Source organism: Wyeomyia smithii, chromosome 3, assembly GCF_029784165.1.
Source record: "Wyeomyia smithii strain HCP4-BCI-WySm-NY-G18 chromosome 3, ASM2978416v1, whole genome shotgun sequence".
Classification (NCBI taxonomy): Eukaryota; Metazoa; Arthropoda; class Insecta; order Diptera; family Culicidae; genus Wyeomyia; species Wyeomyia smithii.
The window spans coordinates 209,704,339-209,728,216 of record NC_073696.1 but is presented as its reverse complement, the minus strand read 5'-3'; the positions used below and the strand labels follow the sequence as shown (position 1 = coordinate 209,728,216).

General features: G+C 36.2%; 1 protein-coding gene across 4 annotated transcripts in view; it reads left to right on the top strand.

The window, feature by feature from the left end:
• LOC129731566 (uncharacterized) overlaps window positions 1-23,878 on the top strand; it is a 465,080-nt gene that overhangs the window by 194,058 nt on the left and 247,144 nt on the right. Inside the window, exon 1 of one of the 4 annotated variants that reach the window (XM_055691671.1) lies at window positions 849-855. The exons of the other annotated variants lie outside the window; for them this stretch is intronic. The gene's annotated coding sequence lies outside the window, so the exon portion shown is untranslated. Of the gene's footprint in view, window positions 1-848; window positions 856-23,878 lie in introns of those variants that run through there. 4 annotated transcript variants of the gene reach the window in all.

Sequence of the window (23,878 nt, the reverse complement as noted above, 5' to 3'; positions counted from 1 at the left end):
TAACGTAAAACATCGTTAACTGCTTGCTAGCAACCAGTAATAATGAACTCGAACAAAATATGAAGAGATCATCAATATCCTTGCATGCTGATGTGCACTTATCGAAGGAAACGTCGAGCGAGCACGGCGTGATAGAATTTTCAATAAAATCCTACAAGACCGTTTTGTATGCAGCCGCTGATCACATTCGAAAAAAAAGAAGAGAATGCACCAACATAGAGCAGAATACCGGCAAGGCACAAACGATGACGACGGTGGATATCACAATCTGCATCAGCATCTTTTTTTTATTTCATTTTTTTTGTTTGCCTTTCTGAGCTTCTTCGGTCGTGAAATATGACCTCCACGCAGGTTGGTTGGTCGATTGCCTTCTTGTTCCGGCTGGCAGGAGAGACCGTAGATCGTCGACTCCGAGAGAAGCCGATGCGCATTACGGCTGCATGGGTTTTATGGTGAATGCCGCTTTTTCTTTATCTTTTCTATCCACTGACGACGCGCTCGATGACGGCACGACATACGTGGCAGGAGGCGTACGATGCATCGATATTATCTTCTCATGAAGAGCCTCAATATATGCCAGGTTTCTAGGTATATAGGTTGTGCTCTTCCCTGCAGCTGAAGATGTTAACGCGAAGCTGACATCCTGCACGGGTCTTCCCTTTATCTGACATGAAGATCAAACGTTCTTCCGGAACGATTGAGAGAAAGCCAACACAATTAACAATCTTGTTCTCATCAAGTGTTTGTTCAGAATAAATTAGGGTTTAATGTAATTTTCTAATGTGTCTTTTTCTTTTTTTTTTTTTCATTCTTTCAGGTAAATGTCACAACTTCTCGCAGAGGTGACTAATAAAAGTAAGTAAAAAAAATGGAAAGAACGAAACCAAGGTTCCCATCAAACGGAAGCTAGAGCATGGCAGCATTCCAAATCAAAGCTGAATTAAACTCACTGCCAGAAATACAAATCTGCGTCAATAAATCACTCAAACTGACACGGCCAAATCCCGGCTTCCGAATTCAAACATAAATCGCGTTACACGCGTTGGCGTTTCACGTTACTGCTTTATATTTACCTATGGCGAGGCGTTGCTACAGGCGAAGTTGAAGCGATGACTGACGGATAAATATAGGAACATCATACCAAGATTCGTTCTAGGGAAACGACTCCGCCAAGGGGCCAATTCGTGCTGCCGCCACGTTAAACGTTAATTGATCTGTATAATGCTGCTGCTGCTGCGGAAACAACTTTTTACGTATTTATTTTGTTTGCTACCTTTATGCTGCAGCCATCGAATTTCACAAGCCATGCCTCATATACATCGGTATAGACAGTTGCTAAAAATTCCCGAACCGAAGCGCGCACATAAATTGGCCTACTTTAGAGTAAATCTTGTCCAGCGTGTAACTGACACCTCGGCTGTTGCTACCTCGGCCGAAGTGTTGCATTAATTTCCATTTCAAGTAGGTAGCACCCAGACCGCTTGGGCGCAGTCAACTTTTAGATGTTTGTGACACCGACGCGACAAGCGGATCGTCGCTAAATGGACGGATGGTGGCGAAGGTGACTGGTTCGGAGATTTATTTAACTTTACTTTTTTCTTCATCTTATTTTTGCCGCCTTCAGCTGTCGATTCTGTCGGCTGTTGGCTTCAGCTGCGAAGGTGGTTGAAAAAATCGTGGAAAAAAATCAATCCGCCCTCTATGCTCGCTAGCTACTGCAGATGTAACAAAGTTTTCTTACTTTCCTATAAAGTTAAGTTATTAATCAGAATGTGACAATTATTTTTAAATTACTTTCCTTATTCTTTTAAACACTAGTTGCGAATGTTTTTTTGAAGTAGAATAGAATTTTTTTGAAGTAGTAGAATATAATTCTCTCAGGAAGTTCGGCTACATAGGGATGTGAAATGAAAATCTGAAACTGAAAAAAGTGAGAAATATGTCCAATTTCAAATGCTGATAAATCGGTTAGTTTTCGATGGATTTCCTTCGTTTTTGCAGCAATCGATTAGATAATCTTCTAAGATTCCTACCAAATGCATGAAATTGCAATTTTATCATTCGAACTATTGTACTATTGAAAATTCTTAAGCCTTGTCAAAACACAAAATTCGACCTCTGATTGGTCGTTATACCGCGCTTTCCCAAGCACGGTCGGCAGAGTTATGGACCTAATAAATTGGGAATGCATCATTTGGCCTATATAAGAGCTTCATCAGATAATAAAAAGACATTTCATCGGATATTAAATTGAACAACTGAAATTTGAAGAACATAAATGAATATTTGAAAAGTTAATATTTTCTCGTTTTGCGCTATAATCCAAAGTTTTTCTACATGCATACTCTGACTATTAATACGTGTTTGCGTCGCTTAGTGTTTGGGTACGGTTATGCAGAACGCAAATAACGGCACGATGCGATTCGGCAAGACGAAATGTGTTGCAATGTATAGCTCTACTTCGCCTTAAAAAGAGCTGTACATTTCACCACGGTAAGGCGAATTGCATCGCGCCGTCGTTCGCGTTCTGCATAACCGTAGCCTTTGTTCCGTTCCCGTTTAATGATGTCGTATTAAATGTGCATATTACAATTCGGCAGCACTTCAACTTCTCATTTGCACAAAATTCAAAAATATTCAATGAACTTCATTCAAAATATCAAACAAAAAGAAATTACAATACTGCCAATGAACGGTCAACGTTTATTTACTAGAAAAAATGACTGACACGCAAGCACCCGGGTTATCTTACTTGTAAAAGTATTCTACTTCAACCTTGCGGTCGTGGCTTTGCCTACAACCTTCCTGTGATTTTTAACTTTGAGCATTCCACAAAACAACAAAAAACTTTAGTGTTCTCCAATTTTAGTTTGTTATACCTATATGATAATATCCTAAAACTAATTTTTCAAAACATCAAACTTGAATGTTTGTCTTCATGCGAATGTTTATTGAAAGACGTCGACGTTCACTCATATTCAAGCTCCTGGATCACCTGAAGATTTAAGCTCCTGAATCGCTAGAATTTCAGTTTTTTAATTTAAAATCATATCGTGTTTAATAGAGTAAAACTAAGAATAATCTTACACAATTTTTAATGCATAATATTCAACATATATTCAACATATATTTTCAAGAAAAGTAGGAAGAATTCAAGTGAAAAAAAGGTTTTTAAAATAATTAAGTAAAATGGAGCCGGATATAGAAAAAAAAACAGAACAAAATAGACAAAAAAATTAGATAAACAAAAACGTAATAATATAGCATAACCTAGGGGACACACCAAAAACTAAACAAACCCAAAATATCAGAAAGGTAAATCGTACTGCTAGAAAAATAAACGAAGCGGAAACAAGCAGCTTAGCTATGAAAAGGCGATTAATAAAAATATGTAGAAAATCAGAAAATTTAATATTCTTAGCTGAAAAGAAAGACGCAAGATAAAATAGCAAATAAAAAAAATACGGTGAAAAAAGTGTTAAAAAGCATTAAATCAGACAAACGAAAATAAGGCACGCAATACTTGTCAGAAAAAAAAATAGCGAACCATAAAAAAGAAAAAGATCAATAAAATAAATTGTAGATCAATAGTAAATGTGAAATATAAAGAACTAGCTAACTCACGTTCAAAATAACAACAGGAAATTAGATAAACAGAATTATAATAAATAAAAACGAAAATATACAAAATAAACATAAAAGCAGCAAGTATAAAAGCCGAAAGAGTACAACACAAAGCAACTACAGTACACAAAGAAAAGATATTTAGAAAAAAGACAGATATAGCAATGAAAAAAACATATTGAAAAGGTAGAAGAGACGAAAGTTATTACAACAAAGCATTTCAAAAATAAAAATTTATAAGCAGAAAAGTAACAAAATGAGAAAAACGACAAAAAAATAAATTTATCAAAAGTAAGTACAAGAAGAAAAAATATAGCTTGAGAAATTTAAAAAATCGAGAGAAAGCGATCGATATATTAAAAAACATTCATATAGGAACCAGAAGAGAGAGCAAACAAAGAAAAATCGAACAAGAACACAAAAAACCAGTAGATTAGATAAGTAGAAATAAAAACAAAAATTAACAGAAAGGCAAGGCAAAAACAAAAAACAATAAAATAAAAAAATGAATCAAGCAGAAAACAAAATACAGGTCGGACTCGATTAACCGGAGTTTTGAAAAATATTTCGCTACGGATAATCGAAACCTCCGGATAGTCGAACCATTTTTAATTTTTTAATTTTTAATATCTTTCATTCAGAACATTAAGTTTTTCTTTGCTTTTTTTATTAAGAAGAATTGAGGTGCTACATACACAGACCCTGTTCGATTTGACAACACTCATGATTTTTTTCTATTTCCTGAGTGACCTACAACGACCTAGACGCTTGATATGGCCTCTAATGGGTTACTTTCCGGATCTCAAACCGTTATTGATTTCGCTTGATGAGTTTTGGTTCAATAATCCAGGAGTATCCGGAACACCACCGAAACAGGCCAGCTTGTGGTTCTAAGTACACTAAAGTCGCTGTTTTTACGCGGGGGATACGTGCCGCATAAAAAACCGCGTAAATTCCGGAATCCGCGAGAAAAAAAACAGCGTTAATTCTGCATTCCGAGTGAAGAGGAACCGAAATTCGCGCAAAAAAAATACCGCGTAAATTCCGGAATCCGCGTAAAAAATGCGTAAATTCCGGAATCCGCGTAATAAAAGCCGCGTAAAAAACCGCATAAAAAACCGCGTAAAAATTGACCTTAGTGTAATGCATTGATCATAGCCACTATATTACAGAAATCTGTTCCGACCATGAATTCGAAACCGGTTGACCAATAGTGGTTGTACTCATCGGCAAATAAAAACCATAATACCTCGCTTTTGGAGGTTGTTCAGTAAGAACTGGTTGAAGAAACGACGAGAAACCTGCTAAAAACGAACTACCTAAACAGAACGGGGCATTGTTGTTACAATTTTGAACAACCCCGAAACTCCCAATGACCCGGAAGACATTATAGAAATATAGAAGAAAAAAAAATACTCCGGATAATCGAGCCATTTTCTCCGGATAATCGAGCCCCGGATAATCGGGCCCCCGGATAATCGAGTCTCCGGATAATCGAGTCCGACCTGTAGTAGATTACCAAATACGAAAAAATAGTAAAATTAAATAAAATCAAGAGATAGAAAGTAAGAAGACAAGAAAACCTACAACATTGGAAAAACAAGGGAAAACAGAAAAAAATGACACCACAAACAAAAAAAACTAGACAAACAAATCAAGAAAACGAAATAAAACTCGAAAAAAGTGACAAGCAGAAAAAGGGAAACGAGAAAAATAAGAACAATACTAACAGAAAATGACAGAAGAAAAAAAGAATGATAAACGGAAATAAAGAATCGCAGGAAAGCATGAAAGTTGAAATAAAATAGAGTTGAGAGAATGTTTACAAGGAAAAATGGAAAAGTAGTAAAATAGAACAAAAAAAATTAAGTAAAAGCAAATAACAGGACAAAAAGGAAATGAGAAAAATAAATTAAGAGAAAAATATCAAAGTTTTTACCAAAGTAGAAAATAGTAAAACAAAAATATTTTGGCGAAGTAAAAAATTGCTTGAAAAGTAAAAAGAATGCAAGTGAAAATAGATTTTGAAAATAAATTAAGTTAAATAGTAAAACATATTGAAAAAAAAATCAAAGAACAAGATATGGATATAACAGAATAAAATAAAAAAAACTAAATAATCAAAGAATAAAAAATATGGAATAACTTAGGACGCAAAACAAAAACAAAAAAAAACAAAAAACATAACACAAAAATGGATAAATCGTACTAATAGATAAGGAGACAAAGCGGAAACACACAGCTAAACAATAGAAAGACGACAAACAAAAATATGTAAAAGTTGGACATACATAAAAATAATATTCGGAGCTAAAAAGAAATAAAACGCTTAAAAACGGCTAAAAGGGAAACACAGAAAAACAAAATGCAAAGAAATGGGAGAACAGTTAAAAACCATTAGATCAAACAAATGATAAAATAAACTAATAAATACGAAAAATATTGCTGGCCATTGGGCCATAGACAGCAGAACATAAGAAAAAAAACATATGCAAAATTGTCAAATATGAAGAAGTAGCTAAGTACAGTAAAATAAATAAACAAAAATTAGAAGAACAGAATAACATCAAAAACCGAAAATGGAACAATACAACTAAAACACAAAAGCAGAAAATAGAAGGGCCGGAAAAGTAAAACATAAAACAACTTAAAAGTAGTAAACAGAAACTTGGAAGAAAGAAAAATATAAAATAAAATACAAATGAAGAAATAAAAACTCATATTGGAAAAATAAAGAATAGAAAGTTAGTTCAAAATAATACTGAAAGAAAGTTAGTACAAAAGTAACATATTTTTACAAATGGACAATATGGTGCTGAAGGGGGTTATTAGTTGAAACAGTTATGTAAATGTGATTTTTTTAGAACTAAAAATTTTGTGAAAGGGATAGGGGCGTTACATACTGTTACATGAGGGGAGATCTAGATTTTTAGCGTTACGTAATTTCTGTACTCTAAGCTCTGAAAACTAAGCAAGCAAGAAAACTAAAGATAAAGGAAACAAAACACATAAAGAAATCAGAGAAATAAAAAATATCACAGAAAATAGTATAAACAAAGACAAAAAAGGATATAAGAGAAACCGAGAAAAACAAAGAACAGAAGAAGAGGAACAAAGTACAACAGAAAAATCAAAAACATGAAAATAATCAACAAAAGCTAAAAAACAGAAAATAAAACAAAAAACAGAAATCAAGAAAAAAATCTGAAAATCTAAAAATATTTTACTGAGCGTCTTAGTAGAGTGTTATACGAAATCAGAAAAAAAAGAATTATATGTATCCATCAAACTCTACTAGAAAAATTCTTTTTTCTGATTTAGTCTAAAAATAGAAAATCACAGAAAAAGAGATATACACAGAAAATAGTTAAATAATCGAAAAAAACCTATGGTCAAATAATCGGAAACCCTTAAGAGATTAACCATTGAGTTAAATCTGAAGGTTTACTTAGTATACTCGGAAAATACGCAGTTTCTGCTCCAAAGTCACTGACATACGTTTTTTACGATTCATTTTTCACAAAGTTATCACAAAAACAGTCTGTAACAAATGTGACACCTTTTTATGTTATCCACAAAAATGAGTAAATGAATTTAATTCATTAAACCAAACACATGTAATAAGGACGCAAGATTTTTTTTCCTGTATGGACTTCCTCACTGCGACCAGAATTGAGATCTATTGTGAGATATGCCCGGGTGTCTGCTGTATCCCGCACTTCTGTTAATGGCAATACCGCTATTGAGAAGTGGCATGCTTATTATTATTGTTCATCAGTGCTTGTGTGTAATGTGATACTCTTCCTTTCACGCTTACTGTTCTACTATACCAATACTCGTTCCTCTTGCCAAATATCACCAATTATAGTTCCCTGGAGAAGTTTCATCGTGCATCCTTCTGGCCAGTTTTGTTGATAAGAGGGACTTATTTTTTGTTAAGAGGAAGTCACGCAAAGGTATTGTAAATTTCAGCGTAAAGGAAGGGTAACTGGTGGGGAGCCTGAGAATAAACCCATGCTTAAGTTCTTTTTGACATCGGATGGCCTGGTTCTACTAAGATTCGAACCCACGACCATCCGCTCGACAAAGCGGACTCTGTAACTTTGCGGCTACGCAGCTCCCCACATGATACACATGAAAAATATGTTCCAATGCACTTTTAACAACTGAGAGAATTCTTTTTTTTCTGTGTGGACTCATCACTGCGACGAGAGATTAGATCTATTGTGATATTGCCCAGGTGTTTTCTGTACTCCGCACTTCAAATTATTGGCAGTGTCACTATTGAAGTAAGTGATACTCTTATCATTCATATCCGTGCTTGTGTTTAAATTTTACCTTTCCTTTCCAGTCTTACTGCTCTACTATACCGAGCCTTTGACCATCCTAACAATATCGCCTAATTACAATTCCTTTGAGAGAAAATTCATACATTACTCACACCAGTTTTATTATAATAGGGACTTATTTTTGTTAGAAGGAGAGTCAACAGGGGTACTGTACTGCCGTGGGCTGGGATTTTGAAGTAAACGCCAAATTTTCAAATTTCGTTTTCTTACGTAATACTATAGTATAAATAGCCCACTTCAAAATGCTAGTTGCCGTTTTCAATAATATTGAAAAATAGCTGAGAAATATCAAAAATAAGAAGTGACGTTAGCGCCATTTTGTATAGAAATGACGATGAGATAGGAGTACTTCGATGCTTCTGGAGCGATTTTGTGTTTCTGGCGCTTACGTCAAAACGCCAGCCCACGGCAGTGTAGAATTCAGCTTGAAGGAAGGGTATGTGGTGGGGAGCCTGAGAATTAACCCATGCTAAAGTCCTTTGACAAATGGCATGATTCTACTAAAATTCAAACCAACGACCACGCGCTTACCAAAGCGGACTCTGTAACCTAACGGCTACGGAATTCTTATGAAGAAATGTGATAAAATCGAATTAAAAAGCGTCAGAAACCTAACGTGAACTTGTGCGGGTGGAGATAAAAACGACTGTTGAAAAAATCACAACAGCACTGTATTACAACAGAGCATGCATGTTCTAAATTTGAATCAGTTCCTTAACCCCGTAATACCGACATTCCGATATTTTAGCGAAAATGATTAAATAGTAACATTACTCATCACTTTAGAAACGAACGTAGGTATGAATTCTTTTTAAAATAGAACAGGCAGCAAACTCTCTCATCGAGTACACAACTGAAATCAAATCTCATCCATCTGCCAGATAAAAATTACACTCATACTCATCGGAAATACCCGGAAAGAAAAACATTTCCACCCATTAGGATGACTCGACAAACGCATTGTAACGATTATGGAAACTGGGGCCGATGCGAGCGACAAATTTTCATTTATTTGTTATAAAACATTCACAGTATTCATAAGCACAATAGCTTTAAAAATTGAATACCTCAAAGTGGCATGTTACAATTTACAATTCCTACCATGATTGGCCCTTCCAACCCTACTTTCACTGCCGACTGACCCCGTTGTTGTGAGATTGCTGGTATGCTGCGCAAAGATAAACTGACCGTTCGTCGTTCTTTGTGGAAATTTTCTCCCCCTAGTATTCTTCGCACTCGTTCTTCTCTCAAGCCAGCCGCAAAATGCACGATGTCATTTGTTGCATCGTTTGAATACTTTTAACGCTGATGGATGCTGTTGAGTGTGCAGATAGCGTCTGTGTCTGCCCCAGTAGACTCGACTACAACTGAATGGAGGCTCATTTCTAAGTTGAGGTATATAAGTGCTATAGTCGATTGATGTTTATAACGTGATTCAACGTACACATCTGGGTACTACGCTTCTAGTATACTATTGAAAATATAGAGAAAAAAAGAGGCTAAAACATAAAGAAAAATTGCGAAAACGACAAATTCGAATATTTTAATGTGACATAAAAACGTTGGTCGTAACAAGTACCTAAAGCTGTTAAAAAATCCAGAAGTAATGAAAACATCCTGTCATCAGAATGCAACGACCCAATAAAAGATTAGCAATTACAAGTTTAAAAAACAAACACAAATCCCTTTCAACATTACACTGCCGATTTTTTCCGGCTCACTCCAGCCAGACTCGGTAAAAAACAATCTGACCATGAATGAACGAAACAATTTACCGAGCTTCCATTGAGAGCAGAGTGCTCTTGACTGATTGCCGCTCGACACACCAACAGCACTGATTCCTCGAATTGTTTTTGTTTACACACGTGAGGTGCAAAACCCGTGCCATGCCCGCACGGTGCCAGCGAGGCTCGCCTCGAATATATCACTACGAGAGTGTTGACGGTTTCGAGTATTCACCGATCGATCCTGGGAAGCAAACCGCTAGCAACGACTCGAGCCGACACGAGGGTACACAGAGGAGGTCAATCGTACGCAATTTGTTTTTTCGATTTTCAGTCCAAACTTTCGCTACAATTCTGGCATGTGTTGCCAACCCGTGGAAGGTCGCCAACCATTTTGATTGACAGGCTGAATTTTAAATTACTTTATGCCAATTTTATTCTCTATGGTTATGTGTTGTGATGTTCATTTGTGAGTTCATTTTTTTGTGTTCTTATTCTTTCATTAGCTGTACACACATTGGAACAAAAAGAAAATGTTTTGTTGAATTCATTAAACCAATTATATCTTTAGAATTAATCACCCTCGAAACGTACAACAACGTACTCGTCCGAATTTTTGTCATGTTTTAAAGTGAACTTGTTTCACTATCACTTGGCTTGTTCAGAGCGGCAATCCTGTCGACCGATAGCAATCCGGTGTTAGGAAGATCTTTGAAGTATGTGTAAGACCAAATTGTGTAATTTGAAAAGCTTTGCCAAGAACCTGACTGTTACAGTCTAAACTAAGTACTTCAGATGAACATAATTACCAGAGTATGAGTATGAGCATGAGTATGATTGACCGCCCGCGGTTGCTACTCCGTTATTGCCAGATCAGCTGTAATTACACAGAGAACCAATGGATGATGCTTGGGATTAACATCCATCATCAATGTGTAAAAACTGGTGACCTTAATCTTTATATTAGGCAATACCAGCGCCGGCCGCATCCGAATGCAGGTCAAAGAAGGAGTGTGTATAGGAATATGTTGACGTGATACTCGCTTTATTGGAAGCCGAGAACACCTCTGCACTTCCACGAGAAATCACTGGGATGTTGGAGAAAAGGGTCCTTACCCAGATTTCGTTTTGGTAAACGATGCGCTGAGTTCTAATACCAGGTTCATAATACCAAATATCGCGCGTACGAGTTCATTATATCTTTTACGGAAATCATAACGCGATCCGAACTCATTCCGGTTGATGATGTAACACCGCAAAAATAAAGCGCACGCAAGGATACCGGACCTATAACCTAATCAAGACAGACTCAAATATTCGAAAATCTGTTTATGAAGTCATTATGCAACTACCGAAACGTAGCTCTCATTGATTTATCTCAGCTGACTACACAATGTTACGAAGCAACCAGATATGCATTAACCAAAAACAAGAAAAAAGTAAATATATAGGCCCTCAACACATACTGCAAGCGGTCAGCAAGAGAACTTCAAAAACGGCCTACGAGACAGACGAGTTGCGTATAATCCTGATATTAATTGCAAATAATTGCGATATTTGGTGGCGATTAATTACGATGTTTTGTCGCGATTAATTATTTACGATATTTATCGAACGAACGGAACCTACTCCGAATCATTGCGTGCTGAAATGGAACCTACGGGTGGACAGTCTGCGAATAAATGGTTTGGTACACCTCGGAAGTCACAAAACACCGAAAATCCATAGTTGAGCAAAGCTCACCTGGGCCGAAAACACGTTTACCCCGGAAAGTTATGCGCGACCGCTCTATCCCCTCTTACCGACGCATACGCGGAGACACGGTATTTCGCGTTGATTACCACTTACTTCTTGAATAACGAAGCGAAGATACCTACTGAGTATGAAAAACTGGCAAAGTTTCATGCATTCATAGCTAGAAATTTTTACAAAATGCAAATATGCATATCTAACAAGACCGAGTACTTATTAGATTCAACAAAATGCCAAAACAATCGCAATCAAAATTTATTTGCCATGCTAACCGACAAGATTTCTACTTAATTAAATTAAAAACTGTCTATGTGTTTCAGTATTTACTCAAAAGCTAGAAAAATCATAAAACAAGGGCATAAAACTGCTCAAAATGAAAGCAGAGAAAAAAAAAACAAAAAAAAAACATTGGTTCCCTTTTGCCATGCAAATCAAACAAAAAACACAGGCAAAACGTCACCAACACTAATACTTATCCTTTAATTCCCGCGTCCTCTCTGAACTATCATGCTAGTTCGAGAACGTGCCGCACGCAAGAGCAACGGTCATCCTGCACTCGCACTTCTCTCGCTTTTCCTTGTTCACATTGCACTTACTCACACACACTTATGACAAGGCAAGGGCTAGCGGGAAACGTGCTCCGCCACCGAAAACGAAATGCAGCTCTCACAAATTAGCCACAAAATTGCACGAATCTTTCACGGATTTCAACATTGACGTCACTCTCACCGAAAATACGAAACCGCCACATTTCGTATTACCTTTTACTCCACCCTTTGCAGTTAAAATATAACGATTACGCGACGGGAAGGCTAAATAAAATACGTCGACATTATTGCACTATCTCCAACCGTACTCGACAACCCTCGGAACACTTCATCGCGATTCAAATCAAACACTCGGAATTCACACCGAAACAACAGCGGCCTTCATTCAATAAACGTAGACACATCACTTTTCCAGATAGAAAATATATAACTTATAAAAACTTGAAAAAAACGATGAAAAATTCCGACGAGAAACATTTTCACGTCCGTTCTTGATCACAGCTTGCTTCGATCTCTTCTTCAGATGAACATAATTACCAGAACAGAAAAAGTGATGATATGCCCTTTTTGTCAAGAAATTCCTTGAAACATATTTAAATTTCTATCCTAATATTATCAATGCATTCCAGTATTAAAAAGTACAACTTTTGTCAGTGAGTGTAAAGCAATTTAGCAATTCAATATGTCAGATGTTAGCGTAAAACATTTTTACTAACCGCGACATCAATTTTAAACAATGTGTTGAGCATTGAACTTTTACTCATCTTCCATCACGCATCATTATTTCATGTTTTTTTGACTTGGGACTACATCTTTGTTTTCTATACTGGGATGCATTCTGAAAAATTGGAATTGAAACTGGCAAATGTTGCGTCAGATTTCAAACGATAATAACAGCATAACCTCATGATGAATAACAATAACCAATATGTTGTTGGATAGATAAAATGTATAACAATTTTGTAATACGCTAGTTATCATTATTTTTTCATTCTAAAGCGGTTAAAATACATAAAATGTGCCAAGGACAAATTTACGCGAACAATGAACCAATCACATGCGAGCATTCCTAGCACAGACGACATGAATAGACACCAACCATTCCCTGTGATTTTCTCTGTATCAATATCCAAAAAGAAATTGACAGAGTCAGAGTCATTAACCTAGACTAATTTGATGTCTCGAAGGTAAAGGCTTTTCGAAAAGTTTGAAACAACACCTTGCCTTGAACAATTTCTAAACCTGCTAATAGAACTAATAGGAGCGTAATAGAAACTGATGTCTTGAATGAAAACATGCTGGTAAAAGCAACAGAACCGTAGAGTATACGTGGAGCAGAGCGCCGCGAGTTTCTCGTCGTCTATCGTTGCAGCGGGCACGACTTCTATTCGCGTGCAATCAAAACTGTAATGCTGCTTCTGATGGTGATTGAAAGTTTATTTCATGAATATTATAACCATAAAAACCATGAAATACTCAACAAGAATTCACTTCTTTGCAACGGTTATAAGTTATTTTTATCTATTTTTTATATCCAAATTCACTGAATAATCGTGACCGACATAATCTCGAACGAGTAAGTTCCTAGAAATATATATTCATAAAAGAGTAAGAGCCGGCGAGTGCCTAAAAGAAAGAATTAATCTATTAAAAATCTTTTTCTTGCATTCAAACATTGACTAAACACTGATTAGATATTTTTTCATTTCCAACTTTACAAAAAAAAAAATATATACTTATATTAACTGTCTTCGCAATACAGTGAATGTATTTGTTGGCAAATAAAACAAACTTGAGAAGCAAAAATCAAAAATGATTCTTTCTAAGGCACAACATCACTAAGTGTTAATAAAATTCTTCTGAGTGTAATTAAATATATTTCTAGAAAAAATTAAGGAAAGGCTGAGAATTTGAATACGTTAATCACTGAACAAACGAATTCATTGTGTCTATAATTACAGTAATTACAGTGTTTAGTCCCACGTCACCATTTCATACAACCCCAGGGCTGTATACCTTGTAGTATTTTATTTTGTAGAATGTTCTGTAAATATTTCCTTTTGCTCCGTAGATCGTCTTTTCTTGTTCATATTTTGCTTGATAACAGATCATTTTGACACAGTTGAATATTTTCAGCTTCTTTTTTTTACAGATATGTCTTTATTAGTAATTATAGTTAGAAAACCTTTGCATGGTAGTGAGGTTTGATTTTTCAGTTCACTCATTTTCATTCTTTAATTTGTCTTTTTGTTATGTCCTTCGCTAGAGCTAAAATGAGAGAAACAATTCTTGCCGACTCTGATGATAAAATTCCTATCAACAGACTGAACTTTGACACAGGCATTCAATTTATTTCCATATACTTAACATAATCCAATCCAAATTGGAAATGCAGGTAACTTCCTCGCTTCATTTTTCATATTACCACTTCGTCCAGTCCAGTTCAGTCCACAGAGATTTTTCATTAAGAAAATAGCAAACTGATGCTCATATCTTCACCTACGAAAACCGCAAAACAACCTCATACAGAACCACCTTTGGCTAGCTCTTAAGGTATGTGAGGACAGCAGAGGCTCAAAACTATAAAGCTGTTGTCACTTTATGTTTGACCTGATTCCAACCATTCGTCTTCCTATTGCATTCGCAAAGAGCGCACACTAAGTTAAAGTGTAAAATAGAGAACTTGACACCTTGTTGAAGTTTGTTTTCTAGTTCTTTTTATTTTAATTCCGCAAGTTGGACAACACAAAATGGTATGCAGAAAAATAATACATTCACATGTTAACACTTCTGAACCACTGTGCCACAGCGCAATGCTAGCAGCTAAAAGAGACATTTTTCCATCTCCATTTCTTTCAACATCCTGTCAGCGACAGTAGTTTATTCCGAAAGAAAAAGGAAAAAAAATACTCAGAGCCCAGTTTTCACCTAGAAAGGTAAGTAATGCACACATTTTAGCCTTCTTTGTTTCGCCACGCTGCTGACTGCATTGATAATAATTGCAACCAGCCAGAAGCAAATTGACGGGTGCACTGCACTGTGTTCCTCTCTCAGACGTTCAGAGTTCCATGCGCAATCGCAGCCGCATCGTGGCCTCCAGACCCATTGGCATACAACCAGGCACAACTGACACCGTATACGTTCTAGTATCGGTTGGTTGACCTAGTAGGAAGAAATCCTTCCGTCATCCGTCAAGAACCGGTACATGGATCATCATTATTTCGACCCAGTGCACCTTTGCCGGTGCTGGTCGTGGGAGGAGTTTATTGTTTTTCTTCCTGCTCCTTTTCAGAATTCAGTTCATGTGCTGCGGAGCAGAATGGAACCCACAGCACAGACAGCACTTGTGCATCCATTCAGCTTTTCGTCGGGATGAATTGTTTTCCTTTAGTGGTGTGTCACTCTGTCTTGTAGATAATAGTGCCTTGGGGATCAAAACTGCGGCACCTCGTAAAGGGACCAGGTGCAAATTGAGCTTTCATTACATGAATGTGGTCAGAATAATGGCTTGTTTGGTATGATATTCACTAACCCGTCTTCAAAATTCTGCTTGTTTGACGAATTCGTTAAGATAACAACGTGAACCACGTATTAAAGCTCGTGAAATACCGTTCACTCGCAGTGGCAATGTTTATGTTAATTCGATCCGTGCCCAAGCGACCTCCAATTGTCCAACACGAGCAGGCACGTACACTCACAAACATACGTCCCCCTATGCTAGTCATACGCAAGATGTGCTGAATTGCCGCCTGTTTTCCATGGCTTTTGTAAGCATGATTTATCTCCTGACCGAATTGCTGTTCTTCACCGTCCGTCATCCGTCGTCGACAACCGACTTTGAATGGGTTATCGAAACCAAACACGCGTGTATGATTCAGCACAAACCCCGCAAGTCCGAGAAGCACAACCGGTTGCTAAAATATGCATGTGTGATGGTGACGATTGTCAAGTACTTGGGGGCGGGCTTAACATTCGGCTATCTCTGGAATACTAAACAGCGATGGAGTTGACATAACTAAGAGGTGAATGGCCACAATTAGAAGTTTGGAAGCATTGGCGATCAGGTTGAATTTGGGTTGTGTTAACAGTATTTTAGCCGATGAAAAAAAAAAAACGTTATTTAGTTATTTAAACATGTGCCTAGTTATGTTTGAATTTTTTATGTCAATCTTCGTTTAGTTGAAAAAAATCTCTGACGAAGATCGAACAGACCTAAACAGGTTGATTTTAAAAATAATGTTAAAAACAAAGCTTGTAAACTAACCCAAGTTGAAAGACTAACAATCAGTTATTATATCAACAAATATGAGCGGAAACACTCCTACTGTGTATTCTTCACGATAAAACTCAGAAGTTTAAAAGAATATAGGGTAAGGAACGGCCTAAGCAGTAGCGCCTATTCTAATCAGTCGAAGAAAACGGCCCTCAAACTCCTGAATTTTGATTATTATCGACATTTTCAAAGACTAGAATGAACCCGCTGATTAATTAAAAGTCTTACGAATATGTACATGAAATACCGTCAACACAGAAAAATCTTTGAGTAAACAGCTATAAAACAATCAAACAAAATTGCCGCCACTCAGGTGCCATTCGAGTGCTGGAGAAAATTCCCTGCAAAACAGATGCAAACTGCCTGAAATAGGTTCGGGGTGATTGGAATAGTGTCCCTCGATTGAAAACTTTTATTAATTATTGTTAAGGTTTGCTAAATCGATTTTACAATCTGAAGCGAAGTGCTGGCAGAGAAAAAGATTGTAAACAAATTGATATTCGTATGTTTGAATTTCATCTTACAATTTTCGAATATTTCGTCTCAATACAAATGCAATTTCATAAGCTGCTTGAATATGTTCCCTACACTATTCATTTTGTATTCATACAGAATAAATTTTTTTTAGACAAAAATCAACATAGCTAGGAACAGGAAGGATTGTTACATATATTTATTCCTGATTATGGATATTATACAGTCGAGAACATAAATTGAAATGACAGATGTAATGCATAAAGCGTGACCTTTTTGTCACTTCCGCGATGTTTTGGACCACAAGTGTCACGTACCGCTAAAAGGAGGTAAGTGGAAAAAAATATTCAATAGTGCTACAAGATTTACAGTTTTAAGAGTTGTATGAAATGGTGACTCTCGTTATAAGGTACCTTCGATATAGCGTCACTCGATATAAGGTACATTTTACTTCGATATAAGGTACATATTTATATTATTTTACAAATAACTCCGAAATTGGTATGGAAACTTCTATAAACAACATACTGGTTATCTTGTCAACATTCCTGCTTACTATTGATTATTTAGGGAGTGTCCATGAATTACGTTACACTCAGCGGAAGTTTGAAAAATCGTACAAAAATTTAATTTTGCCGAGAAAACATGTGTGGATGGGAACGGGGGAGCTGATAAAAAAAATTAACTTAAAGTTTGACCCCTGACTGCCCATAATTATAAGCATCAAATCGAGAAAAACGCATTTTAAAGTTTTTTGTCGGTACAACATATTTTGACTGTTCATGACAACTTTTTTATTGAGTATATCACCCTTCATATATGCTGGAACCTTGCCGTTGAGTTGAAACAGAGAAATCTGCAGGAAAATACCAAAAGCCACGTATTTTTAGCGCAGTAGCCGTTTTTTTCAATTATAAACGAAAGGTCAGTTGACAAATCGGTGTGCAATTTGGCTAATATCCATACGATGTGAATTATGTCGTGCTCGTTGGTGATGAAAATGGTTTTGAATTTAATAAAACAATACGGAAGCACAAGTGAGGACGAAAAGGACGACGAGACAATTGTTTCGTGCAACAATATAACGAAAATATTATCATTCATAATAATCTCACAATCCACTTTCCTGTTTTTTCTCATCACATCCAAAATGAAATTTAAATCTTTTCTTTGATATTACTTCTAATCAAATAGCTAAATAGCATTTTCAAGAATGTAAAGATTTATGACAGAACGAAACAGTCACACGTTTTGATCATTGAGTTTCGCAGCACAACCAATAAGTTTATGTTGCATCATATATTCTTCGTAAAAATAGTAAAATTTTATGTAAGGGCCTTACGATCGCTTACCTGTCACCAGTAACCACCAGGCTACAACACACTTTCGAAAGTTAGACGAAACAAAGTACAGTAATAATACACTGGGTCGTGAACATGACACAGGTAGAAACATATTGGAAATTAGCCAACTTCTCAATTATTTTGGATACTAGCCAAAATTGTTTCACATTTGCTGCCTTCCCAAATGCATTTTTTGACAATCGGCTTCCGTAGGGACCTTGTTTAGGGTGTTTACCATCACGAGAAACTGTTTCTCGATTTTGGTAAAAATGGCATATTAGCCAATTTTTGAATTATGGGCAGCTGAACAATCTGTGTGAAATTTAAAATACAATGCTCAAAAAAATGTTCCAAACCCAGTTTTTCTTTCATAAACCGCACTTGAACACTCTCAGCTAAAACAAGTTTTGTTTTAAAAAAGAGCATTTTTATCAAAAACGTCATAGAACCTAGGAAATACTACAAGGTATACAGCCCTAGGGTTGTATAAAATTGTGACGTGGGACTGGGGGTTTTTTGTTACAAAATATACAGAGTCTGCAGACAGAATCAATGTGTTCGCTCAGCGACTGTACATATTTTTATTTTCAGCCTCCCCTGGAAACCAATTTTTGAAATATATTCAACAAGACTCGAAAGTAGCCTTTAGTATTTTTTTATACAAACAACATGTATTTGACAAGGCACAGCATATCGTGCTTGTTGAAGAAGCACCAAGAACTTCTCGTAATGCGTCAAAGTCAGAATTAACTCTATATCCCTAAAAACCAAATCCAATAATACCTACGTTATCATAATGAATGGTTTTGTCTTATTTAATACTGATTTAATCAAATCTATAATATGGATCTTACTTTCAAAATAATATGGAAGCCCTTGCAAAGGTTCATTAATTGGCAAACATAAGAAGATATTCACAAGCATTCGCAGGCTCTTACTCTTCTATAAATGTTTATATTTAGGAATTTACTCTTTCGATACTATCCGGTCACGATTATTATGTGAATATCGAAGATAAAATTAAATAAATATCCTTTGCAAAAATTTACAATTCTTGTTGGGTAATTTATGGTAATCATATTTATGAGATAAACTTTCAATCACCATCAACAGCAGCATTGCAGTTTTTCCTCGATTGCACACGTATAGAAATGTACGAGCAAAAATGTACCACTGTAATACGAATAGTACCGCTGCAGTACGAATAGAAGTGTACCGCTGAAATGTACGAATAGAAGAGTACCGCTGCAATCATAGACGACGAGAAACCTGCGGTTCTTTACTCCACTGGTACTGTTGCTTTTACCGGCATGTTTTCTTTCAAGACATCAGTTTTTATTAGGTTCTGAAAGCAGGTTTAGAAATTGTTCAAGAACGGGGATTGTTTCAAACTTTTCGGAAAACTTTTACCTTCGAGACATCATATTAGTGTAAGCTCATGGAAGCAAAAATAAATTGACCTATTGGGACGGGGAGACTCTGTCAATTTTTATTTCGATATTGATACAGAGAATATCACAGGGAACGGATGGCGTCCATTCACGTCGTCTGTGCTAGGAATGCTCGCATGTAATTGGTTCATTATTCGCGTAAATTTGTTACTGAAACTTTTTATGAATTTTACCGCTTAGCAATGAAATTAGAGTGATAACAAGCATATTACAAAATTGTTATACTTTTTATCTATCCAACAACATAATGGTTATTGTTATCCATCATTTGGTTATGCTGTTATTAACATTTGAAATCTGACGCAACATTTGCCAGTTTCATTTCCAATTTTACAGAATGCATCCCAGTATAGTAAACAAAGACGTAGTCCCACGTTAAAAGTTGAAAATATGCTTAAAGTTTGTTCGGCAGAATAATGTATTTCTCAAATATGAAAAAATGTCTGGGACAAAGTAGGCCTCTTAAATCACACCCCAAAAAGTTTATTGGTATTTGTTCTTTTTTAGACGTTTCGAGAATGTGCGTTTATTAAACTACCTGTATGTGGTCTATTTTCATGAGATAGAACCAAAGTGTCTTCAGCAAAGTTTTTTACATAAAATTACCTACAACTTTGCTAAAGATTTCACTTTGATATGATAAGTAATAAAATAAATACAATTATCATCTCACTTTTAAGCAGATTAATCAAGAACCTATTTGCATCGAATTTTTCTCCTTAAGATATAAACAAAATTTGTCAAATACACTATAACATTTAAATGGCATTTTTACACTCAAAAGGTTTACGATCACTTTTTTCACATTATAAACCACTATGCAATGTGCATTTCAGGGCCACTTTTTGTTGAATGAAAAGTTAGTTTAAACGGTCATTTTAAAAGACAACGAGGAAAATGCAAGTTTGAAATCCTAAGGAACGGAGAAATAATTGAAAAAGATCTCAATCCGTAAGCAGATATTCATGGTTCTTATTCATTGAACCAAAAATTAAAAAACAACAAGAAGAAAAAAAGAAGTATTTTCGATACAAAGATGTGTATGTTTGTAAATAAATGGTAAATAAAAACTAGTAATAATAACTAAACGGCCTGAATTTTTTTCAATTCTTAATGCTCTAGACTACCTTTTTTGGGACGCGGCTGAAAGTCTCCAAAAAAGCAAGAAAAAAATATGTGCTTTGAATTGTATTTAAAACAAGTCTGTTCACACTTATAGTTGGATACTATTACAAGGTACAATTCGATATAAAGTACAAATCAAAATTCGAAATGTACCTTATATCGAAGTTTGCCTGTATAGGACTGAACAAACTAATCAAAGGACTTAATAGTTATAGGGTTAGAAAGTCTACTTTAGGCGCGCAGTCGTAGATTGGAATCATGACAGAATCAGGCCATTTATTTAGTATTTTCCGCATGTTTGATCTCAGGTATCCCATGAACACTACCTTCAACATATTCTCTACAACACCCGAATGAATTTCTCTCTCACTTCGATATTATGCCTGTCGTAGTTTTTGACCAAGAATTTCACCCAGTGCATTAAAAACGAGAATCAATTCTGTTTCATCAAAAGCCGTGAGCTCAGTTAATCTTGAATCCAGCAAGATTAACGATGTGGTCTAATAGTGGTTTGATAAAGTCTATTACATAGAACAGATTTATCACATATAAAGGTAGCAGAGCCTTCATATAAATAAGTAAAAAATAAATCTTATAATAGCTTTGAAATGCAACCATTTAGGCAGAGAGAAACAATAAAAGGAGAGAAAACAAATTATGATCTTTTTTCAACACGAATATGTTTTCTAGATGATATTAGATGTCATTTTTTTTGTTTTTTTTTTTTTTCTAAAAGGTAAACAATGTTTCTATACGTTTTCTGTCATACGGCAATATTTCAGGCATGATTCATTTTATTTTTTAAAACTTCAAAAGCGACGTGAGCTTTTCCTCATAAAAGCACACAGTGGTCCAGAAGGGCAAAAAATGGAACCTTAGCTTTAGGGTGTCTTCAATTAAGAGATAAAGAATCAGTTTGCGCGGCAAAGTTTTGGAAAAAATAAAAATACGAAACTTTGCTGAATAAACAAAATTCCAGTTTTTATTGGGTTCAGAGTTATGGAGTATTTTTTGTGAAAGTTTCTTAAAATCAAGGTTTTTGAAATTAACTTCTGTTAGTTTAGCTAGTTTTGTTCATTTAACAAAAGTTTAGTATTATTTTTTATTATAATCTACATCAATAGACAACATATGTCCCAATGATGGCTAGATATCTCAACTAAATACAGTCACGATCGCTTCAATATAATACAAAATGTTACAATAACAATTCTCTTATTCGCCGTTAGTAGTAAAAACCACAGAAAAATGGCGGTGAATTGCATCACATGATAAATTAAAATCGAAGGCGGTCGCTACTCTGTTAAAGGCTCGCTGTATACCGACTATAGCGCTGTTTTGTGCGTAATTAGTGCGTTGAAAGAATATCCTCAGCATAGCATTATTCCGCAGTGCTCTAGGTCGTACGTTTAGATTGATTGCCCTCAGAATAGCAGGGCAATCGATTTTTTCCTGCAACCAGTGCTGATAAATGTCATTTTCCCCAGCAAAATTTTTCGAAAATTACAGCCAATCATTTTCAATGTTCACTTCCAATAATCGCAGCACTCTTTCAGATACACTAGATCTTCGTCCTAGTAACGTGATGTTATACTCAGATGAAATAGATCTCGCGCATCGTTCACGGTTACAGAATAAAATTTGACGACAAATCCAACCAAATGATCTTCACTTCAAAGCGAAAAACGAAAAACAAACAGTCCACTCAACCAAAATGAATCTCACCGAAACACTTTTTCACTCACACTGACCGATGCCTTGACAATCTTCGTTAACTGATAAACTGATTTTGTTGTCTTGCTTCCATCGCATGAAATATTATGAGGTGTTTTGACAGTTCACTTCCATGCAAAAAGCGGGAAGGGAGAACTCTGAAAGGATATATACGTTTAAATAACGTTTATGGATGCTTTTTTTCACTTTCACTCAAGAGTGTCAACAAATATCAACCCTGCCTGCAACATATCGGCAGCAAACAAAGCCCTTGCGACATTTCTTCGCGCGTGGAAATTCTCCAAATGAATCAGTCGGCATCGGCTCTCATAACTCGGTAAACGATACTGGTTTTGCCAAGGTAGCCGACGGAAAGCAAAGCGTTAGAAGCGACGTTGAACCGATTCAATCCTTACCATTCCGTTTTGGTAATTTTGGAGCCAGACAACGGAACAATTTTCGGGAGTGGAACGGACGAGCGAACAATATAATGCCTTAAGGAAATACACACTCGAAAAGTCCTTTGCGATGCGGAAAATGAATCCCACAGTTCTGGATGACTTATCGACTATGTAGGAAACATGCCAACGATAGTTGATTGAATTTCGGTACCACAGACTTTATAGTTGACGAATGACGAATACGAGCGAAGGTAATAACAGAGCATTTCTCAGCATTGACAAGTGTACAGTTAAGGTTGCACCAATTCATGAAGGCGTCAAATTCACGCTGGAGGCAGATTGTATCCACCATGGAACGGATTTTCATGTAAATTTTCAAATCGTCAGCGAGGGCATTTAAGTACGTAGTTAACATCATTGAAGTACAATAAGAAGATCAACGATCCCAAGTGGCTGCCTTGTGGGATTCCGGATAAGACCAAAAAGCATTCGCTTGAAAATCATCGATTGTCACCATCTGTTTCCGACCGACAAGGTAGGAATGGCACCAACGTAATATGCAACCGCTGATGTCGAGTTTTCAAGTTTGGCAATCGTAATAGCGTGATTGATTATGTCAAACGCCGCCGACACGTCCGTTTGAGCGCGATCTGCCATGCTTTCCGCAACATACGATGTGAGACACAAGAGATTTGAAGTTGTTGATCTACCCGAGACGAAACCGTGTTGATCCTCGCTCAGGTATTATTTGTAGTGCGACAGCAAAGGAGTCATAACAACCAGCTCGAACAATTTGGAAATGGCACACAATGACGATATTCCTCGGTAGTAGTTCACATCCCTCGGCCTTTTTTTTGTGGACGGGAAACATGTATGCAGTTTTCCATGCAGACAGGAATATTCCGCTTGAAAGGGACAGGCCACTCAGAAAATAAAAAGAGGTTAGCAGATTCTCAATATGGTTTTTTTAAAACTCAGACGGAGTTCCATCTGGACCCGATTTTGTCGATGATTTCAATATTGAGGCCGCTCGAGAGATCATTGCTTCATAAATGTTGAGTTTGCTAAAATTATTCCCAACTATAAGCGGAACGTTTTGAG